Raw genomic sequence first — 22,631 nt, forward strand, 5'->3', positions numbered from 1 at the left:
AGGTACCTACTCCAGATTTTCCGATTGCTAAAGAATGAAGTTCAAAATGAAGACTCAACCGTCCTCTTGTCCGAATGTGACTTTGAGTTCGCTGCTATTCGGGCTGTGGAGGCAGAATTCTCCGCTGCTGATGTCAAAGGATGCCTATTTCATCACAGCCAAGCCATTTGGAGGAAGACACATGACTTGTTGTTCCATACAAAGTAGACCTTGAAGTGTGCAGGTGGATAAGAAGAGCTGCTGGACTGCCTCTGCTTCCACAAGCAGTTATTCAAGACACCTGGATCGAAGACATGGATGTCACGCCGAACGTTCCAAGAGCTGTTGAATCCAATGACTATGTGGTTGTGAACTGGGATGACGACGGAGGACGATTCCCGCTGCCATTGTGGAACCATCACTCAACGATAGGTTTCCACTGAACCGTGGACTGCCTCATCGACACCCCAACCCCTACCGCTTCATTGAAGTCATCACGAAGGTAGAACATGCAGATCGGGCCAAGATTTCACAGATCGACTTTGGTGCTGCCCCCAGCAGTAGAAAACGAGTCTACCGAGATGTAGAGAATCGCTTGTGCCGCTTAAAAGAACATTTGGCCCAAGGATTAAAAACACCCATCCAATACTTGGATGCTGTTGGTCATCTTTTGAACCTTGGCTAGTGACCTATTGTGATTATCATGTGATTGATTAGTTCTTAACTAATTTGATTATTGTGATTATCATCTGACTGATTAGTAAAATAAAATGTATATAAATATTCTTGGGGTTATTCCATTAAAATGACAAAGAAACAGGCGGGGGATTACATGTGCATTCAACTGTGAACTTTGTTGTTATAAGCTTAGGTGTTTTGGCATGTAGGCGTTTTTGAAAGACACCGCTATTTCATCCCATCCGCCTACTATGGACTCATTAAGCAATAATCATCCCACCTATGTATCCTGCTTAATTAAGCTTCCCCATATGCGTTCTCTGTCCATCATGTTGTTCCAGTACTATCTTTATGAAAGTTGTTATTTAACCTACTCACGTTAATCTCTCTCATGTATGGGGGCGCGGGTGACCGGGTCGTCTAAGGCGCCGCAATTCGCTGTGCAGAGTTGCGTCCCTTGGGCACGCCTAAAAGCTATGATTGTGGGTTCGAATCCCGGTTCGCCCCGATTATGTTTCTAGGTTTGTCAGCACCATACCCGTGTTCGTGGGTTTCACCGAAGTGGTAAACGTCCGAGACCTGCATCACTTCGGGCTGTCCTCCCACGTTAAGCTGACACCCCGTGATATAACTGGAATACTCACTCTCTCATGTATGCATTTCTTGTTACTGTTAATCCTCTACCTACGTGTATTGAGTTATATTTATTCGTTCATCCATTTGCTCGAGATATCTGTTAGCTGTACATATTAAAATACATGTGTACGTATATATATCTCTTGATTTAGTAGATCAGAAAATGTAAGATTTTGAAATAAATACAGTTACAGATCTTCGATAAATGTTCACAATATGTTTTATACATTTATCCAAATCATGTTTATGATCTCATTTGCCATTTAATCGTCATTCCGCATTCGTGACATGTATCTGTAATTTTATCAAACACTGGTTCTGCAACTGAGTAAATGAGTGAGTCTGGTTTAACGCCGCTTTTAACAGTTTTTCAGTTGTATAAAGCTACGGTATCTCAGTTAGTGTGGGAGAAAGCCTGAGGCGTTACACTTTACCACTTTGGTGAAATGGTATGGTTCTGATAAGTCAATAAACATAATTTGGGAGAATCTGGGATTCGAACCCACGATCTTAGGATTATGTCACGCTGAAGGGACGCAACTCTGCACATCAAATTCCCGGCGCTATCCAGCAGTGCCACAGACTCTACAATGGCTGCCTCAGTAGAAGGGTCACTTTCTGTAGGTCACGTCAAGCAAGGCGCCAGTGGGGGATCAATCTGAATAGTATGTCATTCATGTCATGACGTGTCACGTTATGGGCTGTATGCAATGCATTATATCATCAATATTGTCGGGTGCGATTAAATCCAATCAGCCACGTCAAAGAGCCTTGCCACCCGATCCTTACTTTCGCCGATTTTTACAAGGATGTTGTATTGGAGACACGGGTATTACACTCGGGTATTTAGCACGGGTCTTGCACCAGGCATTGAGCGTATGTGCGGATTCTGGAATTAAAACCCTCGATCAGCCGCACGGTTAAGGTGAGTAAATGGATAGGGTGCAGGCTCGGTGGCTTGGTTGACTGACCGTGTCATCGTACCCGGACGGCGTGGGGCATTGACCATACACTGCTTTATCTGATCCAAACTGAAATATTGCTGAGTGTGGTTAAACTACAAACTCCTGCAAAGCGAATTGCGGCGCTGGAGACCAATAAACAAACCGCGCTCCTGCTGATATGAAACACTCCACAATGTATCGTCTCAATGTATAGTGTCTTGCTTAACAGTCCCTCCTTACGTACCCCTGCTAATCTCCAAAATTGCAGCTGTCTAGTCGATAAAGTCGGTAATCACGAACACCAGGTTACAACAAACAGTATTTTAACCCATGTATTAGTGGTAATAAATGCTCATGTAAACGTGACAGTCGAGCATCGGATATAACGCATTGACCTTAGTGGTCTTGGAGTGTTCGCTATAATACGGCTGGCTGGAATAATTGTATTCAATATATTCGGGTATAGCATTTATTACTTATTATACATGTATATGAAAAAAAGAATATCTATTTTACATCATGGTTACTTTGTCATATACACATGTAAAAGAACATGTTGTCTTGATGGTGACGTTTAACAGACCTGCGCATCATTTTGGAGATTAGGGGACGCATGAACAATCCATGGCAGCCATCTTGTATTTGGCAGCCATCTTGAAATTATATAGTTTCAAATGCCATTGGTCCTGCTGTGCCAATTTCGGCACCGTTCCACAATAACGCAATTCCTTAAGTATGCATCATTCAGCTGCGCGAATATCGCAGTATTATATTTTTTAGCCTGGTAGCTATGCACTCAAATCAAACAAAGTTATAGCACACAGGCGTAACCAACATATCTAAAAAAGCACACGCCACACGCATTTAAAAAATATTTTTATTGATTTTTCTTTTGTGTTTGTTAAATCTGTTTTGAATGTTTTTTATTTGACATGTACTTAACTATTGCAATAATAGAAAGTATATTAAAACATTAGAGCATTTGAACGTACGTCCTTATGTCTGCACAATTATAAAACATTAATAATAAAGTGCCTACGTTCAAAGTGGAAATGATTGCATCCTGTTGCGAGGTAGATATACTATGACGCGTCAACATGAAAACTTACTTCAATCGATATTGGCATTTCGCCATTTGCTTTGATGTTAAGCCTGTTGAAGGTGAAACCAACGACAATTAACAATAAGTAAAATGTTATAAATACATAATCGTTTGCCGTGTAACAATATCAACATACACGAACTGCATTGATTAAAGTTCACTTGCTCATTATTCTCAAATACATTTTAATAGCAGGCCCTACGCTGAACTAAATATCACTGATGATGTTATTCTGTGTCAGACGTTAATACTTTACATATTGAAAACAAATTTGGAACATAAAAATTCTTTTATACTTTTTTAATGTTATGTGTAGGTGATATTAAATGAAGTTAAGCTTTGCGTTTGAGATTATTTCACTTATATAGCACGTGCATACAACTGTATGTGGCTGCTAGCCCACGAAGATACCATGCCGCGGTTTTACAGGGACACTTTACTTAGACATTATACTCCGAGCCGACCAGTCCTTGTTTAATACCCTATTGCCGAACGACAGGCAGGGTAATAACAAGTACCATTTTAATGTCTTTTTGTGTGACGGGGCCGGGTGAATAGAACCACCACGGACACACTACCCACTAGCAGCAGAGGTGGCAATGAAAGGTCAATATTGTTTAAATTTTAATGAGCATATTTTCCAATAACAAGACCTTTAATTTGACTTCCAAGATATGATTATCAAAGTTATGCATATATCAATGATTAAGAGGAATGTCAGACTGGTATTTCAGTAATCTAATATACGTGTTGGACATATCCCTTGTGGAATAAATGTATATAGTCAACTGACTGTACTTATTTGAATGCTAACGCTGTCTATACAACACACAGTATTAGATCAGAACGTGCTGGCTTTATTGCCTTTCAGCTGAAAGAAAGACTAGTCGACTCCCCTCCGCTGTTGTCACTGGTCACATACAGTATAGAAAGGCATTATGCCGATCTGATTTCACGACCAGAAACTTATATCCTGCGTTTCACAATCTTCCAATCACAAGCTAATAGCTGTGCTACAAGTACTTCCTTCTGTGTACCAACGCATGACACACGACCCCCATAGCAGGGTACCTACCCAACGATATTGGCTAAACTGGTTACAGCCTTAATGTGGTATGACGAAGTGTGCGTCGTGTGATCTCGTAAAGGGACTGTTTTCAAAGCACATATATAACTGTTGGGCAGTTATTAGAGGTGTTTCGTCCAAAGCTGATGAGGGCTGATTTCAAGGACCGGATTTCATACAGGCAGTGGTGTAAAACTTGAGGTTATCGTTTCTCATAACGGATACTCTCCAATAGTGTATATAGGACTACCACGCCTTCCTGCTCAAAGGGTACGTGTTCCTTAAAATAATACTTGGAGTCGTAACCATTGGCGTTAGAAAGACCCCATTAAGTAAAAGCGTTATATCTTACATATAGTTTATTACGTTATTGGGAACATTTTAAATATATTCTGTGGTTCGATTGCTTCAATTTCAATATATAAAGTTAGGGATATGTTAGCTTGTGCAATAGTATAACGAAAGAGAGAGGTGAACCTTATATCCACATTAAAACCCAAAAGGAGCCGACCATTTGATATTCTTGAGGACGGGGCTGGGATTCTGTATCGAGATTAGATATTTTTCAGCTTCAGCTTCAAAACTAGATAGTTATTTTAAGAAAAACATCTTACAACAAAGTAATTTTTAAGGCAAGCAATTTCTTTATTTTTGAGAGGTCTGAAGCATTCATATGTTTTTCAATCACTTTCAGGGAATATGAAATAGTCGGTCCCTAACGATCTACTGGAGGTGTTGATGGACACGATTTTTTTATTGTCTCACGTGCTTCATATGGTCGATAATCTGGCGTGGTCTCGGTGGTGACTACTTGTGTTATATTTTGTTATCTATGTAATGCCATCGGTACATGGACAGTTGCAATGTACCCATAGTTCCATCATTCAATACACCCATATTTAATCTTGAAATGTATGCAGAAGATATTTGTATTTAGATGAGTGGCCCGACGGAGATGTTATGAATGGCACAGAGAAGAGTGGAATGCCTACTTTTCAGGTCTGGAGAATGATTCACTGAAAAGTAGTTATTGATTCCATACTACAATGTAGTTGTCTAAGCTCCGTGAAACTTATAGCAGTCAATATTGAGAGCGTCCACAACGTTTATTGACGTTAGCCCGGGGGATACTTCTGATGAGAGAACGAAACATTCCACCATAGCATAAGCAGTCATTCCTACGTCGAAGTAGAATGGACCGATTCACCTCGCAACACCCCAGCGGTGGATACAAAGGGGCCGGAGCTGACCGGTCAAACGCATTACCTTGTCCACCTATTCTTGCACTAGGCCTAATTGCATCTTCATCAACCCAAACGTTTCCTCGGACCATCATCCGCCCTGAAACATGCATGTGCCGTTGACCAGTCCTAATACCAGGGTCAATTATGTCGCCCGACGTGATGCGTCCCTACCTATGCTCATGTTCCAAGCCATTGGTCCCATATAACGCTAACGACGTCAACCTATACTCATGTTCCAAGCCATTGGTCCCATATAACGCTAACGAAGTCAACCTATACTCATGGTCTAAGCCATTGGTCCCATATAACGCTAACGACGTCAACCTATACTCATGGTCTAAGCCATTGGTCCCATATAACGCTAACGACGTCAACCTATACTCATGGTCTAAGCCATTGGTCCCATATAACGCTAACGACGTCAACCTATACTCATGGTGCAAGCCATTGGTCCCATATAACGCTAACGACGTCAACCTATACTCATGGTCTAAGCCATTGGTCCCATATAACGCTAACGATGTCAACCTATACTCATGGTCCAAGCCATTGGTCCCATATAACGCTAACGACGTCAACCTATACTCATGGTCTAAGCCATTGGTCCCATATAACGCTAACGACGTCAACCTATACTCATGGTGCAAGCCATTGGTCCCATATAACGCTAACGACGTCAACCTATACTCATGGTCTAAGCCATTGGTCCCATATAACGCTAACGATGTCAACCTATACTCATGGTCCAAGCCATTGGTCCCATATAACGCTAACGACGTCAACCTATACTCATGTTCCATGCCATTGGTCCCATATGATGCTAACGACGTCAACCTATACTCAAGCCATTGGTCCCATATAACGTTAACGACTTCATCCGTCCTGAAACTGATAATAGCGTACAATTCGAAACTGGTAAAGAGTCACAGCTCGGCACTGAGAGTGATAATGGCGCAAGTCTGGACCCTGACCTGCCGTACAGCTCGGCCCTTGAACTGACAATGACGAAAATCTCGATCCTGAAACGGATAATGGCGTACATCTTGGCCCAGAAACTGATACTGGCGTACAATTCTACCCTGAAACTGATTATGAAAGCTCGACCCGACACTGAAACTGACAATTAAAGCTCAATCCTGAAACTGACAATTAAGTCCTGACCCTGAAGCTGATAATGAAAGCTTGACCCTGAAACGGACAATAGTTTCTTATTAAAAATATAACTTAGAGAGGAGAGGACACTTTTCAAAATGTGCATGTTAAAGTCAAACAAAGACAACACAACTTCCACATCGGGACACTACCGGCATCACCACACAGTTTGTGTTGTAAATATAGACAAGACATATAAACAACAGAGCTTCAAACAAATATTACTTAAAGATTATATCAATAAATAATGACACAGAATGACGTCTTCCTCTTTGAAAAAAAACGACCATAAGAAATGCCGCATTGCCTTCTTCTATTACGGTGATGAGAAATAGCACCGTTCTTGAGTGGTGCTTACAATGCAAATACCCGTGACTGTCTCGGGGCTGTTTTTCAATATGTCCGAATGTTTTTCCTTTCCCTATTGAAGTTTCTCATTATAACATGCCATCGCCTCTTATTAATATTCATTAAGCTATTATATTTCAAGATCCAACTGTCGAGCGATATAGGCAATATCACTTGCGACGTTACATTATACACACCGCATAGCAGTTGTCTCCCTTCGTGTGGTGTTTTACGCAAGGGTTTTAGTGTGGATCCGTGGTGCATGTATGCCCCAAACGGTCGATTGTTGACTAGCTCATTGAGCTTTATTGAATGATACTGTATAGGTCACTGGGTCTTCTACCCTTCGCCTTCTTTACCGTCGGCGCCATTGTAAAATGTTCCTGTGAACTCATATAAGAAAGCAATATATCGATCGTCCATTAGGATTAATATGCATGGAACAATGTGAGATAGAAATAGCGGACGGTGGATAATTCGTAGCCGAATACGAAAAGGTTAATCCTTGTTCGTGTCTTACAGGTCTAGGGATTTATTTGAGCTGAATATTGGAGTTCGCTCCTGTTTGATTATAGTTCTGGAAAAAAAACCAGCGCCCTTGTGCTGTCAAGAGTGTACAAACCCTTTGTATGATCGTCATACGAGATTTGGTGAGAACAGGCGCGAGACTTACGCTTTCATTGACTGGTTATATCAATAATAACCTAATGACATCAGTATATCTGTAAACACACAATTAGTTCTTTAATATATTACATGATAGCTTTAACATACAATTATGAATTTAGTGTAAATGAGTATTTCAAGAATAATTACGAAAACGTTATATACATAGACATACAGTTCTAAAGAATTGTGTGGGTGTGGACCGGAAACGCAATGTTGTTAATTGTTTTAATTAAAAGGACGACCTTGATAATAATATGAATTACACAGCATATATCGCAATTTGAATTTTGTGTTTTTGATATCACGTTCCTGAGAGATGAGTAATAATGCCAATTAATGGAAAAATTTGACTCTTCTTTCGACCGGAGAAATAAGTAACTAATAGAGAATGGGCCGATTAGGTACCGTCCCCTATATACAGTTTTTCCGTATTTTGCCTGTTGATAGGGAATACTAAACTAATCAGAAAAACAAAATAAATTAGAATATTATCTCTTAATATAAACCACTGTATTGTCTAGTCCAGACTCGATTACTGCCCCAAGACGTCTAAGGCGCCGCAATTCGTTGTGCAGAGTTGCGTCCCTTGGGCATGGAAACTTATGATTGTCGGTTCGAATCCCGGTTCGCCCCGATTATGTTTTTACATGTAGTTTTGACAGCACCATACCCGTGTTCGTGGGTGTCACCGAGATGGTAAACGTCTGAGACCTGCATCACTTCGGGGTTTCCTTCCACATTAAGCTATCACGCGGTGATATAACTGGAATGCTGTTCAAAGCCATGTAAAACCAATTCCTCAGTCACTACAACGAAGCAGCACAGTACTTAAGAGCGATGTGTTAACCCACATTCAGACAGCAATCATTCCAACATTTCAGAAAGAACAAAACGTTAAAGAGAACTGAAGTCATAACGATTTCATTGGACATTTATATTGCATGTGTAGTGAATGCTGGTTGTACATGTCATGTACAACCCCTGAGAACCTTGCCACACTCGATGAGCAGGAAAGTACGTGAGTGAATACATAAATAATCAATAATCTCTATTGAAGAAGACAAATACAATGAAAGTAAAACGAAGATTCTGGTCCGTAAAATTATCCCCGGTGCGACAGGGGACAGCAATCAGGAAAAAATCACTTTTGAGCGATCACATTTACTTATATTTGCTCGCTGCTGGCGTTCTGCTATAGCAAGGGTTGCTAATGACACAAACACACTGACTTCGCAGCCGTCGTCATATGGCTGGAATATTGCTGAGTCGTCATATAGCTGAAGTATTGCTGAGTCGTCATATGGCTGGAATGTTGCTGAGTCGTCATATAGCTGGAATATTGTTGAGTCGTCATATAGCTGAAGTATTGCTGAGTCGTCATATAGCTGGAATATTGCTGAGTCGTCATATGGCTGGAATATTGCTGAGTCGTCATAAAGCTGGAATATTGCTGAGTCGTCATATGGCTGGAATATTGCTGAGTCGTCATATAGCTGAAATATTGCTGAGTCGTCATATGGCTGGTATATTGCTGGGTCGTCATATATCTGGAATGTTGCTGAGTCGCCATATAGCTGGAATATTGCTGAGTCGTCATATAGCTGGAATATTGCTGAGTCGTTATATGGCTGGAAAATTGCTGAGTCGTCATATGGCTGGAATATTGCTGAGTCGCGTTGCACAGTATTAATCTTTCGAAGAATCACACTATTCTTATACGACTTGGAGAATATTATTTGTGTGGGATGTGTAGGATTTGGCATGGCGTGGGCAACTGTGAACACACCAATTCATATTTTCACCATCTTATATACTAGTATTTAGATATGTAATAACCATAACCCCATGCGTATCCTTTCCTGTTATTATCATTGGTTTTTTACACGATAATTACAAATTCGTGAATATTGTGTAACGTGTTAGCCCTGTTAGAATTATTGTCTACCTAGCAATAAAATTAAAATAATGAATTAATTATACAAATGCCAACAGGATTAGGTTTCAGATATACATAAGACACACATATAGACTGCAAACGTATTCAGGTCGCGGTGACTTATGTATTCAGAGTTGTGTCCCCTTGGTGCAAAGATCCGCTGGTAGTGGGTTCGAATCCCGGATTCGCACGATTATCAACCTTGGTTTGTCAGCACCATGCTTGTGGATTTCGTCAAACAGGAAAACATTTACGACACTTTAAGTGTTCCCCACAATCAAAGCTCATACACCGTGATAAACTACGGAACAAGGTATTCAATCCCAACAGACTCACTCTCTCTGGGATTTCTCCCACACCAAACAGACGTGTCACGATGCAACTGAAAAATACTTCAACTCAATTCGCTCCCTCGTAACGTAATAACAAATCAATAAGACTTTTGTTTTTATCTCGAGGTCATTGAATGGTCGGACTCTGCCTTTTAAAAGTACAGTTTGTACTTAAAGGAGTACAGTATGCCGTCATTGTGATGGTGAAAGAGAGCAAACAGCCGCGCGTGTTACACGCACAAGCGCCATCCTCGCATACATTGCTCTGTTCACAAATAGTGTAGGGCCTTTGAATTCACTTGCTACAAAAGCGGTGTCGCGATCAATGTAAATGACGTCCCCCAGTTTCATGTCGTTAATCACGAAGCTGATTTCACTCTCGTGCACCACAGAAAGGAAATCATGTCATTGGTCGTTAATAATTCATTAATCCACTTCATCGTCACAGTAAAGTAGTGTTGTCGATACCTGCTCCAGGCGACCACGACTATACATGAAACCTATCCCTCAAATAGATACTGTTAGGTATCGATGTTATACACCACTCGCCTCATTTCACTATTATAAGCTAAGCATTATGTTCTCTGGGGAAAGTACATTTGCAATGAAGGAAGGTAAATATGATTAAGCTGTTTGACTTGAATTTTTATCTCCATAGTTTTGTAAAGAATCTTGCCGATAGATATAGGAGACTGATTTAAGACAATTTACAAACGATATGTATATATACATAATTCTATTGGAATGCTGGTCAATGAGCCTGAGCCACGTGGACCCAACAACAGGGCTTTTTTACTTCTGACCACACACTTCCAAAACACTTACGAGCAAAAACTCTGGCTTTACCGCGATCAATTAAATTGTTCTTGTTTCTTTCTGTTCCTGAAATTTTACCGACCGCCTCCATTGTCTACCAAAATACGTTAAAAGATGGTACTTGCTGTTACCGTGTCCGGCACCCAACATTAAGGGCAACACTCAACTTTGGTCGGCTCGGAGTCAGTATACTGTGTCTGAGTGGGGTATTCATGTTAAACTGCAGCATGGTATCTTAGTGGGCTAGTATTATAAAATCGGCATCAGTCCGGATTAGTACAAGCAGCCACACACACACACACGCACGCACGCACGCACGCACGCACGCACATCCGTTCATGTATGTCGCTATATAAGTGCAATAATCTTGGACGCGGCGTTAAACCCCATTTCACATCACCTCACATTAAAAGTTTAGATAAATTTTTGGTTTCAATATACTCGCTGATTTCTATGCAACAGATAATGGTACATTAGTAGTTCCTTTGACAGATTTCCAATGACCATATCTCTGTGGGAATATCAGGGCAGGCTAGATTACCTTCAACTATATTTGTCGTATAAGTCACCAAACATTTGGGCCGAGCTGCCATCTTGATGATGAGTTGTTATCGTGACATTTCATGCTAGCAACCACTCGTGTTCCTGCTTCAGAATTTTACAGACAGTCACGATGTAGCTAGGTATTGCTGACAGCGGCATAAAACAACATTCACCCTCTCACTCACCCACCAGCTCATTGTTCTCCTGTACAGCCAACCTAAACAGTATATTCCAAGTTCCCATCTCACCACAGTAGTCAAAAGTGTGTGACTTTGGTTTACACAGCTTTTAGCACTAGTCCAGCTAGACCACGGCTAGGGACACTACACATGGGCGTCACATATTGTACCCACGTGGGGAATAGAAAGCGGGGCTTCGGCTTGACGAGCTATGCTTTAACCACTAGGCTACCCCGCCTCCCTGTTAATATGATAGACTGATTATTGAGAATGGACTCAACAAGGTCTTTGGAAACGTAAAAGAGCGGTTCGTCATTACCCTGAAATTATTTCAAGACCATGTGCACCCGCTTGACATGTAGTTATATGTTAATTTTGTTTTCTTCCAATGGTATGATATAACATAAACCTTGAACTTGTGACTCAGACAAATTGCCGATAAGGAACTAATATCTAACCTTCAACAGTACGGCTGTAGCTAACACAACGTGTTGGCACTGCCAATAACATTCAACATGCAACCTCCTCCCCTGGCTCCTGATTGGTGCGTGCAGTCCCTCTCGTGCAAGAGCGTATCACGTGATTTTCCGAAACCCCTGCTTATCGTCTGCCATACAAATGAAACAACAGTTCGTTTGTGGGAAGAAATTGTGATTACGCGATAGCTGTGTAAATGTACCACCTGATCTGTGATCAAACTTATTACCCCGACACCAACAGGGTATCCGTTGTTCAATAGAGACGGCCATGAACTGTAGTAGATATTGTTGACTAACCGCACGTGCGACCGTTGGAGCCATGAAAGGCATAATACATATCGATGCATCCATTGTTTGTTTGTTTTGTTGGTTGTTATTTTACGCCGCACTGAGCAGTATTCCAGCCATATGACTGATGTCTGTAAATAATCGAATCTGGACTTAACAGGCCAGTGGTTGATATCATGAGCATCGTTCCTGACAACGGGTGCATCAATTTAATATCATTGAATGTGTTCATGTTATGGTACACTTCCCACCGGGTCAAAGTTTGGATTTTGTGATATATGTGAGTTAAAACGGTTGGCGTATCTATCAAGTAGAGTCTAATTGATAGTAATATTGTATTGATAAAATATTCAGTTATAAACTGGGGAAATGCTCTTGTCGTTGAGATGTTTTTGGTGCATCAATCCTCAAGATGTATGTTTGGTAGACCTTTTAATTAAGATCTGTTCAGGAACACATTTCATTAAGATATGTGCTGGAACACCTTTCATTAAGATCTGATCAGGTACACATTATATTAAGATGTGTACTGAAACCCCTGTCATTAGAACCTGTTCAAGGACACATTTCATTAAGATGTGTGCTGGAATGCCATTCGTTGAGATCTATTCATGAGCACCTTTAATTAAGATATGTTAAGGAACACGTTTCATTAAGATCTGTTCCGGAACACATTTCTTTTAAGATCTGTCCTGGAACACCTTTCATTAAGATGTGGAATGCTCCGTTCAGTTCAAACACATCTATACGTTTGTTTCGTTACTTTAGACATTTCTCAAAACATACACGAAAAAAGACATGCAACGATACACACACTTATGTTGTGAAGTAATATTGCTTCATCAAGATTTAGTCTCTTTTTATGACATATCTTGGTTCACCTCTAGCATTAAACCACATTAGCTTCACAGAGCGAATATTGAAGTAGTGTTTGGAATACAGCTTTACTATATACCATCAAAAGATCCATGTCGCCAAGAAGATAACAGCATCCAGATGATATTAAACATATAAATCACAGTGTGACTGTCGCTGTCGTCTGATAGGCACTGAATATTTCCTGAATGCCATACACGTTAACAATACCGACGAGGAACCATACCATACCAAGGCTAAATGATATTGCACCCACCGTAGGCAATACCAACCCTACCAACCCTACCCAGTACGGAGTTACTATAGATAAGATTTCTGTCAGCCTTCCAAACATTGATATATGCTATTGTATAAGTGAACGTATGACCTGACTGATAGTGAAAGAGTCGGGTCCCAGAGGTATGTTCTGACTACTACCGAGTTAAGATTACCGCTGAAAGGTTTTGTGTAGCTTACGGCACAACCATCAAGGAGAACGACGTAGCGTTCGTTGTCAGCATGAATATAGAATTTATTACAGCTTAAACTGGGTGCGGGCGCACGTGACAAACGGAGCTGTCATTTTGCACTGTTAGATCCCAGAAGAAATCGATGTCTCAGTTCACATCCTAACTGTGGAAAATATACGTAGATTGGTATCTGATTCTGGAAGGAGTATGTGATCCAATATGGCGTTGTGGTGCAGATTGATTGTGATATCAGGTATCTGGTTTCTTTAGGATATGGTGTGTTAACGGTTGACACGAACAACGATCATTTACAGGTACTTGCGCGATACAATACCACAGGGTTTGGTTTGGACAGGAATTTGGAATCAAATACTCGGGACTTGGTAAGTTGATAACGTTCACACTAAACAGTATTTGTATATGTATGAATGAAAATAATTATTTGATAACATTTTAACTTTAACTCTCATTGGCTAAAGTCGGAAGGGAACGATTTGAATTTTGACAGTGCTAACATAATAAAAGTTCAAAATGACATTGTTTATTGTTTATTTGAACTCGGGGCATGGGTGTCCCAGTCTTCTAAGGCACTGCAATTCGCTGTGCTGAGTTGCGTCCCTTCAGCGTGCCCCAAATCAGTGATGGTAGGTTCGAATCCTTGTTTATCCTCATTATTTTTCTAAACGTGTCGTGATATAAGTGAACGCCGTTATATAACTGAAATACTGTTCAATGTCACGTTAAACCACTCACGTGCTATATATTCATGCAAAATAATGATATCACGAGGTGTAGTAGTCCGTTTTTAGGTGTCCCCGCTGGACTGGCTGGGCTATTTCTAAAAGCGGTAACTTTGATAACTTTCACCAAACAATCTTAACGATGTAACTGTCTGAAGTCCACCTTCAGGCTTATGACAGGGCACTAAGATCGTTTATATTGAACGTCCCTTGGTATAGGCAACTGGGATTAACACTAAACCTCCCCATTTTTAGCTCTCACCCTCTTCTGGTTCATATTCGTTAACCCTACGCGATTCTTGTCCCTCTGTTTCTATTGTCCACAAGACAGGGCAGCAATATAGTCCAGTGGTTAAAGCGTTCCCTCGTTACGCCGAGAGTCCTGATTCTATTCCCCATATGGGTACGGGGCGGTGCATTAGCCTAGTGGTTAAAACGTTCACGCCGAAGACACGGGTACGATTCCCCACATGTGTACAATGTATGAAGCCCATTTCTGGTGTCCCCACCTTGACGTAAAACCATTCTCACACACTTCTACAAGATACACATGTGTCTTACTATACCGGACCGCTCAACACAAACTCTTGAATATATTTCTCTCTGACATAGACACAAAATCTTTAAGACCAAAACTTGTGTGTTCTTCTGGATTGCCGCGAATGTTTTTCAATGTAACAATTTAGGCAGGATGTTTTGATGACGCTACAGAGTGTTCTCTTGAGTGGAAAAAAACCCATGTCATGGTCCTAATCAAGCAGGATAGCAATCTTCCCTAGGAAAGAGTGTCCTCTAGCCTATTTCACTGTAAAGTTTTCACCTAGACTTTGATATAGGCCAGATGACCCTTTTTCTTCGGGAGGATGAATCAACTCTGAATGCATATGTTTGGAGAAATGTATTGTTTATTTCAGTCATTTCAAGTAATGCATTCTATCCGGGTGAAGTAATTACTTTTGAATTATATATCTTATTAGAAATTTGTGTTTTAAACATTAAATCGCCTTCAGCTCCTGTTTTTTTAGACATTTAAAAATATATTGACAAACAAATGATACAAGAGACAACTTTCTGGTGATTATGGAGGGTGAGGAAGCTCTTCAAACTCACATTGTCGCACAGCAGCCTTTGCAAGTCAAGAGGTGTGAGAAGAGGCATTGTCATGCAAAAGTACAACTCCAGCAGTCAGCATTCCTCGCCGCTTTTCATTCATAGAATCTCTCAGGCGATGAAGCAAATCAGCATAGTAGTCAGTGGTAATCGTCTTTTGACGTTCTAGGATCACAAGCATCCCAGACTACAGTGGCCATAACTTTCTTCTCGTCAAGACTTGAAGTTCTTTGGTCCCGGAGAAGAGGAATGGTGCCTTGACATGGTTTGACGTTTTAATTCGTTTTAACTTTAGGCCCACGTTTCGTCTTTTTTGAAGAAATCCTCCTCAATCAGCTCTAAATTTTCTCTGGCAGTGTCCTTAAGATTAGAATTTCGAAACTATGACACCCAACGAGCAGATATCTTATTAATCTGTAAATGTTCATGAATAAAGAGTTTCAATTGATCCATTGCTTCCTGTGTCTTCCTCAAGTTCAGCAATGGTAATACTTCTATCTGACAGTATATTTATTTCTATCTCCTTGATTGAATCCTCATTGATGGAAGTTGAGGGACGTCCAAATCTGGGGTCATCGTCAAGGCTTGTTCTCCAGCCTTAAACATAACGTTTAACAGTGGAATAGCTAGGGCACTTTTCCCCATACATTTGATACATGAGGTCATGAATTTCTTGGTGAGTACTGTTCTCTAAAGTCAAAAACTTGATGACTGCTCGGTACTCGTTCTTTGCCATTTTTGTGTCCATTGGGACCTTTATCACGTTCAACTGGTTGTCACTAGTATACAAACGGCCTCAACAGACCAAATGCACTTGCAATGAACTACTCAAACAATGTACTACATTGACTAGTTCACTTTGTTTTGGCCCATAGTTGAAAGTTGGTCTGGCTTAGAACTTTGAGACCTGCAGTCGTACCCATGGTGTTTTTACTGAGAACATTTAGAAAAAGGAAGTTGTCTTGTTCTCAAGTGGAGACATCAGTTCACACAGTCTAGTGTTGAAATCATGTGTGACGTCATGGGCAATGGATGACGTGTTATTCTATTCTTTGCGGAAATTGCGTTCATTTAACGTGACATTACTATGCGCCGCTTCGCAAACAATAAAAACAGTTGAACATTTGGCGCTAACTAGCCAGTCAGCATAAAGTATAAATATAATTCTTCGTGAATATATAAGTCAATCAAGTCTCATAATTAAATACGTCAATACTAATAACTGGTTTTTTTTAATCATTAACACAAAAACTGCAATCCGAAATCAGTGACATGATCAAGCAGTGATGCAACAACACAAGACCCTCCCATTCTATTATCAGCCAATCCGGAAACAGTTACAGTAGTCCGCTAGTGGGTGTGGTCTAAAAAAATTAGCCAATCAAATGCTACGGAATCACTTGCAATCTATATATTACTGAACATGATTTCACCTATATCCATGCCGAATATTTCAATAATGAAATATGGTTTGTGAGTTTGGCACACATACACCAGCCAGTGTACATAACGATACAAGCTACCCTGACACTCTCAACAGCGATGTTCTATATTCCGCTAACTCTATTGTTGCCCGCTAGGGAAACATGTCTACAACACAATGAGGGTGAATACTGAGCACCGACCACGTTGACATGCAGATCTATAGGATATCTTTTTGGGGCACTGGATCAAGATGACATTCATTGCCTGAATGTACTGATCTATTGCCTGTAGTTGCGGGTGTTCCTCTGTGGGCGATATCTAATCGGATGCGTCATTTTGTTTGTGTAGTCTCTTGATGATCGTTGCAATATCATCATGGAGGGACGTTCTTACTGTCGAGAGTACAATTGTTATTATGACATTAAATTTCTTGACATGTTCCTTTTCATACACTACTGCTAAACTATACACCTGGAAAAAAGTTAAACACCACCCCTTAGGTTCTTTCTTTTCATATAACGATCCCTTATTGTGATATAACGTTCCGTCGTCGAACTATATCGTTCCCTCAATGTACTATAACGTTCCTTCATTGTACTATAACGTTCCCTCATTGTACTATAACGTTCCTTCATTGTACTATAACGTTCCCTCGTCGAACTATATCGTTCCCTCATTGTACTATAACGTTCCCTCATTGTACTATAACGTCCTTCATTGTACTATAACGTTCCTTCATTGTACTATTACGTTCCCTCATTGTACTATAACGTTTCCTCATTTTACTATCACGTTTCGTCGTTGTACTAAAACGTTCCCTCGTTGTACTATAACGTTCCTTCATTGTAATATAACGTTCCTTCATTGTACTATAACGTTCCCTCATTGTACTATAACATTTCCTCATTGTACTATCACGTTTCGTCGTTGTACTATAATGTTCCCTCGTCGAACTATATGGTTCCCTCATTGTACTATAACATTCCTTCATTGTACTATAACGTTCCCTCATTGTACTATAACGTTCCTTCATTGTACTATAACGTTCCCTCGTCGAACTATATCGTTCCCTCATTGTACTGTAACGTTCCTTCATTGTACTATAACGTTCCTTCATTGTAATATAACGTTCCCTCATTGTACTATAACGTTCCCTCATTGTACTATAATGTTTCCTCATTGTACTATCACGTTTTGTCGTTGTACCATAACGTTCCCTCATTGTTCTATAACGTTCCCTCGTTGTACTATAACGTTCTCTCATTGTACTCTAACGTTCCCTCGTTGTTCTATAACGTTCCCTCGTTGTACTATAACGTTCCCTCGTTGTACTATAACGAACCCTTGTTGTACTATAACGAACCCTCGTTGTACTATAACGTTCCCAGGTTGTACTTTTACGTTCCCTCGTTGTACTTTAAAGTTCCCTCGTTGTACTATAACGAACCCTCGTTGTACTATAACGTTCCCTCGTTGTACTATGATGTTCCCTTGTTGTACTATAACGTTCCCTCGTTGTACTATAACGTTCCCCCGTTCTACTATAATGTTCCCTTGTTGTACTATAACGTTCCCTCGTTGTACTATAACGTTCCCTCGGTGTACTATAACGAACCCTTGTTGTATTATAACGAACCCTCGTTGTATTATAACGAACCCTTGTTGTATTATAACGTTCCCTCGTTGTACTATGACGTTCCCTTGTTGTACTATGACGTTCCCCAGTTGTACTTTGACGTTCCCTTATTGTACTATGACGTTCCCTTCTTGTACAATAACGTTCCCCCGTTGTACTCTGACGTTGTTGTACTCTGACGTTCCCTTGTTGTACTATGACGTTCCCTTGTTGTACTATGACGTTCCCTCGATGTACTATGACGTTCCCTTGTTGTACTATGATGTTCCCTCGATGTACTATGACGTTCCCTTGTTGTACTATGACGTTCCCTCGATGTACTATGACGTTCCCTTGTTGTACTATGATGTTCCCTTGTTGTACTATGACGTTCCTTCGATGTACTGTAACGTTCCCTTGTTGAACTATGACGTTCCCTTGTTGTACTATGAGGTTCCCTTGTTGTACTATGACGTTCCTTCGATGTACTGTAACGTTCCCTTGTTGTACTATGACGTTCCCTTGTTGTACTATGATGTTCCCTTGTTGTACTATGACGTTCCCTCGATGTACTGTAACGTTCCCTCGTTGTACTATGACGTTCCCTTGTTGTACTCTGACGTTCCCTTGTTGTACTCTGACGTTCCCTTGTTGTACTATGACGTTCCCTTGTTGTACTATGATGTTTCCTTGTTGTACTCTGACGTTCCCTCGATGTACTGTAACGTTCCCTTGTTGTACTATGACGTTCCCCTGTTGTACTATGACGTTCCCCCGTTGTACTATGACGTTCCCTTGTTGTACTATGACATTCCCTCGATGTCCTATGACCTTCCCTTGTTGTACTATGACATTCCCTCGGTGTCCTATGACCTTCCCTTGTTGTACTATGACATTCCCTCGGTGTCATATGACCTTCCCTTGTACTTTGACGTCCTCGGTGTCCTATGACCTTTCATTGTTGTACTATGACGTTCCCTCGGTGTCCTATGACCTTCCCTTGTTGTACTATGACGTCCTCGGTGTCCTATGACCTTCCCTTGTTGTACTATGACGTCCTCGGTGTCCTATGACCTTCCCTTGTTGTACTATGACGTTCCCTCGGTGTCCTATGACCTTCCCTTGTTGTACTATGACGTCCTCGGTGTCCTATGACCTTCCCTTGTTGTACTATGACGTTCCCTCGGTGTCCTATGACCTTCCCTTGTTGTACTATGACGTTCCCTCGGTGTCCTATGACCTTCCCTTGTACTATGACGTCCTCGGTGTCCTATGACCTTCCCTTGTTGTACTATGACGTTCCCTTGTTGTACTATGACGTTCCCTTGTTGTACTATGACGTTCCCCCGTTGTACTATGACGTTCCCTTGTTGTACTATGACATTCCCTCGATGTCCTATGACCTTCCCTTCTTGTACTATGACGTCCTCGGTGTCCTATGACCTTCCCTTGTTGTACTATGACGTTCCCTTGTTGTACTATGACGTTCCCTCAGTGTACTATGACGTTGATTTTTGGAAGAGACTTTTATCTTAAAACAATAACAGTTTTGAAATTCTATGTCGACATGCCACAATTTCATTTTAGGGTCGAGGCCGGCAGATATTACAAGAGAGGATGTAGCCGGTTTGCGATGATTGGTCTTTTGAAGATGAATATCATGTTTTTTGTTGAAGGAATGGACTTTCTCTTTGTAAAGATTCAAAAGAGAAGTAAATGTTGTACACAAAATATTGGCGACATTGTTTCATCATGAACACACTGTTTGGTAAACAACGATTGCTTTGTTTAGAACATGATACTGATACTGTGACGTGTTTATTGAGTGACCGATATTGAGAATAGAAACATCACACGAAGAGAGACCACAACACTCTGTCAACAGATGAACAGTCCTGCGTAGTCCAGTAAATCTATGATGGAAACAGAAATGCTCGTAAATATAAGGACATAAATGATTCTCACTTGTGGCCTGTAACAGCGAGGGGACTTCCCTGCAGACAATAACATGTTCCAGGATGATAATACGCCCGTTCATCATGTAGAGCCCATGTAGTTCAAGATTACAAACCACAGGACAACATATACTTGTATCAATCACCAGCTACCAATGTTATTGGGAAGTGTCGGTTTCCTATTGAAATACAAGCTTCAAAGACGTCTAAAAATGAAGTTTGACTGCAATTAGAGATTCGAGACATCTGGGAAAATATCCCTTCGGAATACATTGGGAATCTACGGGACCATGCCAAAGACATTTTAAATGTCGCCATTTCGGCAGCCATATTTCTTACGTAATAATATGGTCATCCGCTATACTGTTGTCATTCTGCCATTATCACGATACATTTGTTATCCATGTTAAATGAGAATCTACACATGAAGAAGGCTGTTAGAGCATTGTATCAGAGACCATATACGGACCATATCGATATATGGTCTCTGTTGGTATAAATCTGCGAGTCGCGCCCTATCATCTATAATCACAGAATTTAATGTAGCTGGGGGCATGTTATATCTTGTTTTTGAGAAACTATATGAAAACCTTGTCGAACCAGGTACATTGTATGGACCCCGATTTGGGTTTAATATATCAAAAAAGACATCATTTACAAAACAAAGCTCGCAAAACTTTCCTTGACATCACGAAGCTTCTATAATGTAGCTTCGAACGGAGATCGGTTTTTTTTCACCAGTTGTTAAACAACATATATACACATTTTTAGACAATATGTGTAGCTTAATCGTGATACTGACACCCGTTACGGAAAATATTTAATTTGTCCACAAAATATGTAATTTCGTGGAAAAATAAAATTATAATAATAACCTTAATGACATTTTAACCTCGCCCCAAATTAAAAAAGAAGGTGTTTCTGAAAATGTCAGAGATATTCTCACTAAGGCAATAAGCTTGGAACTTACGTGCAATTTAAGACGCAAAATATTGTTGAATCGTAATGTTTTAAATGTAAAATATAGGGACCACCGTTGAAGGTGAGCTTTGTTTATATATCTTTATCCTTTGTCATAGAAACTGGACGTTTTAAACCAACAACCCATCTTCTAAGAATTTGTCCGCGTTGTTTTAAACAGTTTAGTAACAGAATTAATGAAGATAAACTACATTTTTAATATCATGTCCTTTTTATGAAGATTTAAGACACGCACTTTTTAAATATTGTTTGTTATTAAATCCTACTCGTACCTTTACAAATCTGCCTGATATAAACAAATGCGCAATTCTCTATAGAAGCACATTTTATAAAATGTGTAAGCGAAAACAACTATTTAATTAGGAACAGTTTATGAACGCAATATGTACAGGATACGAACAGTATCCCTCTTATGTTTTATGTATACATGTATTTATTATCTTATTGTGACAAATAGACCTTATGGCTGCACGTTACTTTTAAATCATATGTCCATTTTTTTTTGTATCTTCACAGCTTATGTAACGTGACACATAAATACACTATTTCTCTTTCTCGTTATCTCGGGGGCATTGTGAAGGGAAGGCTATACAGATACCGTTATCCCGGCGTGGTTAGCCAGGTGCCGGTATCTATCCCGGTGCCATGTCAAGGTGTCCCTATCACAGTGTCGCTATCATGGTACCGTCATCAAGGTGCCGTTATCCCGGTGCAGTTATCATGGTACTGTTATCAAGGTACCGTTATCCCGGTGCCGTCATCCTGGTGCCGTTATCATGGTACCGTTATCCCGGTGCCGTCATCCTGGTGCCGTTATCAAGGTACCGTTATCCCGGTGCCGTCATCCTGGTGCCGTTATCATGGTACCGTTATCCCGTTGCAGTTATCATGGCACCGTTATCAATGTGACGTTATCCCGGTTGCAGTTATCATGGCACCGTTATCAAGGTGACGTTATCCCGGTTGCAGTTATCATGGCACCGTTATCAAGGTGACGTTATCCCGGTTGCAGTTATCATGGCACCGTTATCAAGGTGACGTTATCCCGGTTGCAGTTATCATGGCACCGTTATCAAGGTACCGTTATCC

General features: G+C 40.6%; 1 protein-coding gene across 3 annotated transcripts in view; it reads left to right on the forward strand.

Moving 5' to 3' along the window:
- The first annotated feature begins 13,823 nt into the window (after positions 1–13,823).
- The window catches only part of LOC124144572 (polycystin-1-like), a 105,353-nt gene continuing 96,545 nt past the window's right edge, over positions 13,824–22,631 (forward strand). For all 3 annotated transcript variants that reach the window (XM_046514051.2, XM_046514052.2, XM_046514053.2), the window contains exon 1: positions 13,824–14,099. The gene's annotated coding sequence lies outside the window, so the exon portion shown is untranslated. The remainder of the gene's footprint in view (positions 14,100–22,631) is intronic.

The sequence above is a fragment of the Haliotis rufescens genome, unplaced genomic scaffold, assembly GCF_023055435.1.
Source record: "Haliotis rufescens isolate VD_foot unplaced genomic scaffold, xgHalRufe1.0.p SCAF_11, whole genome shotgun sequence".
Taxonomy (NCBI): Eukaryota; Metazoa; Mollusca; class Gastropoda; order Lepetellida; family Haliotidae; genus Haliotis; species Haliotis rufescens.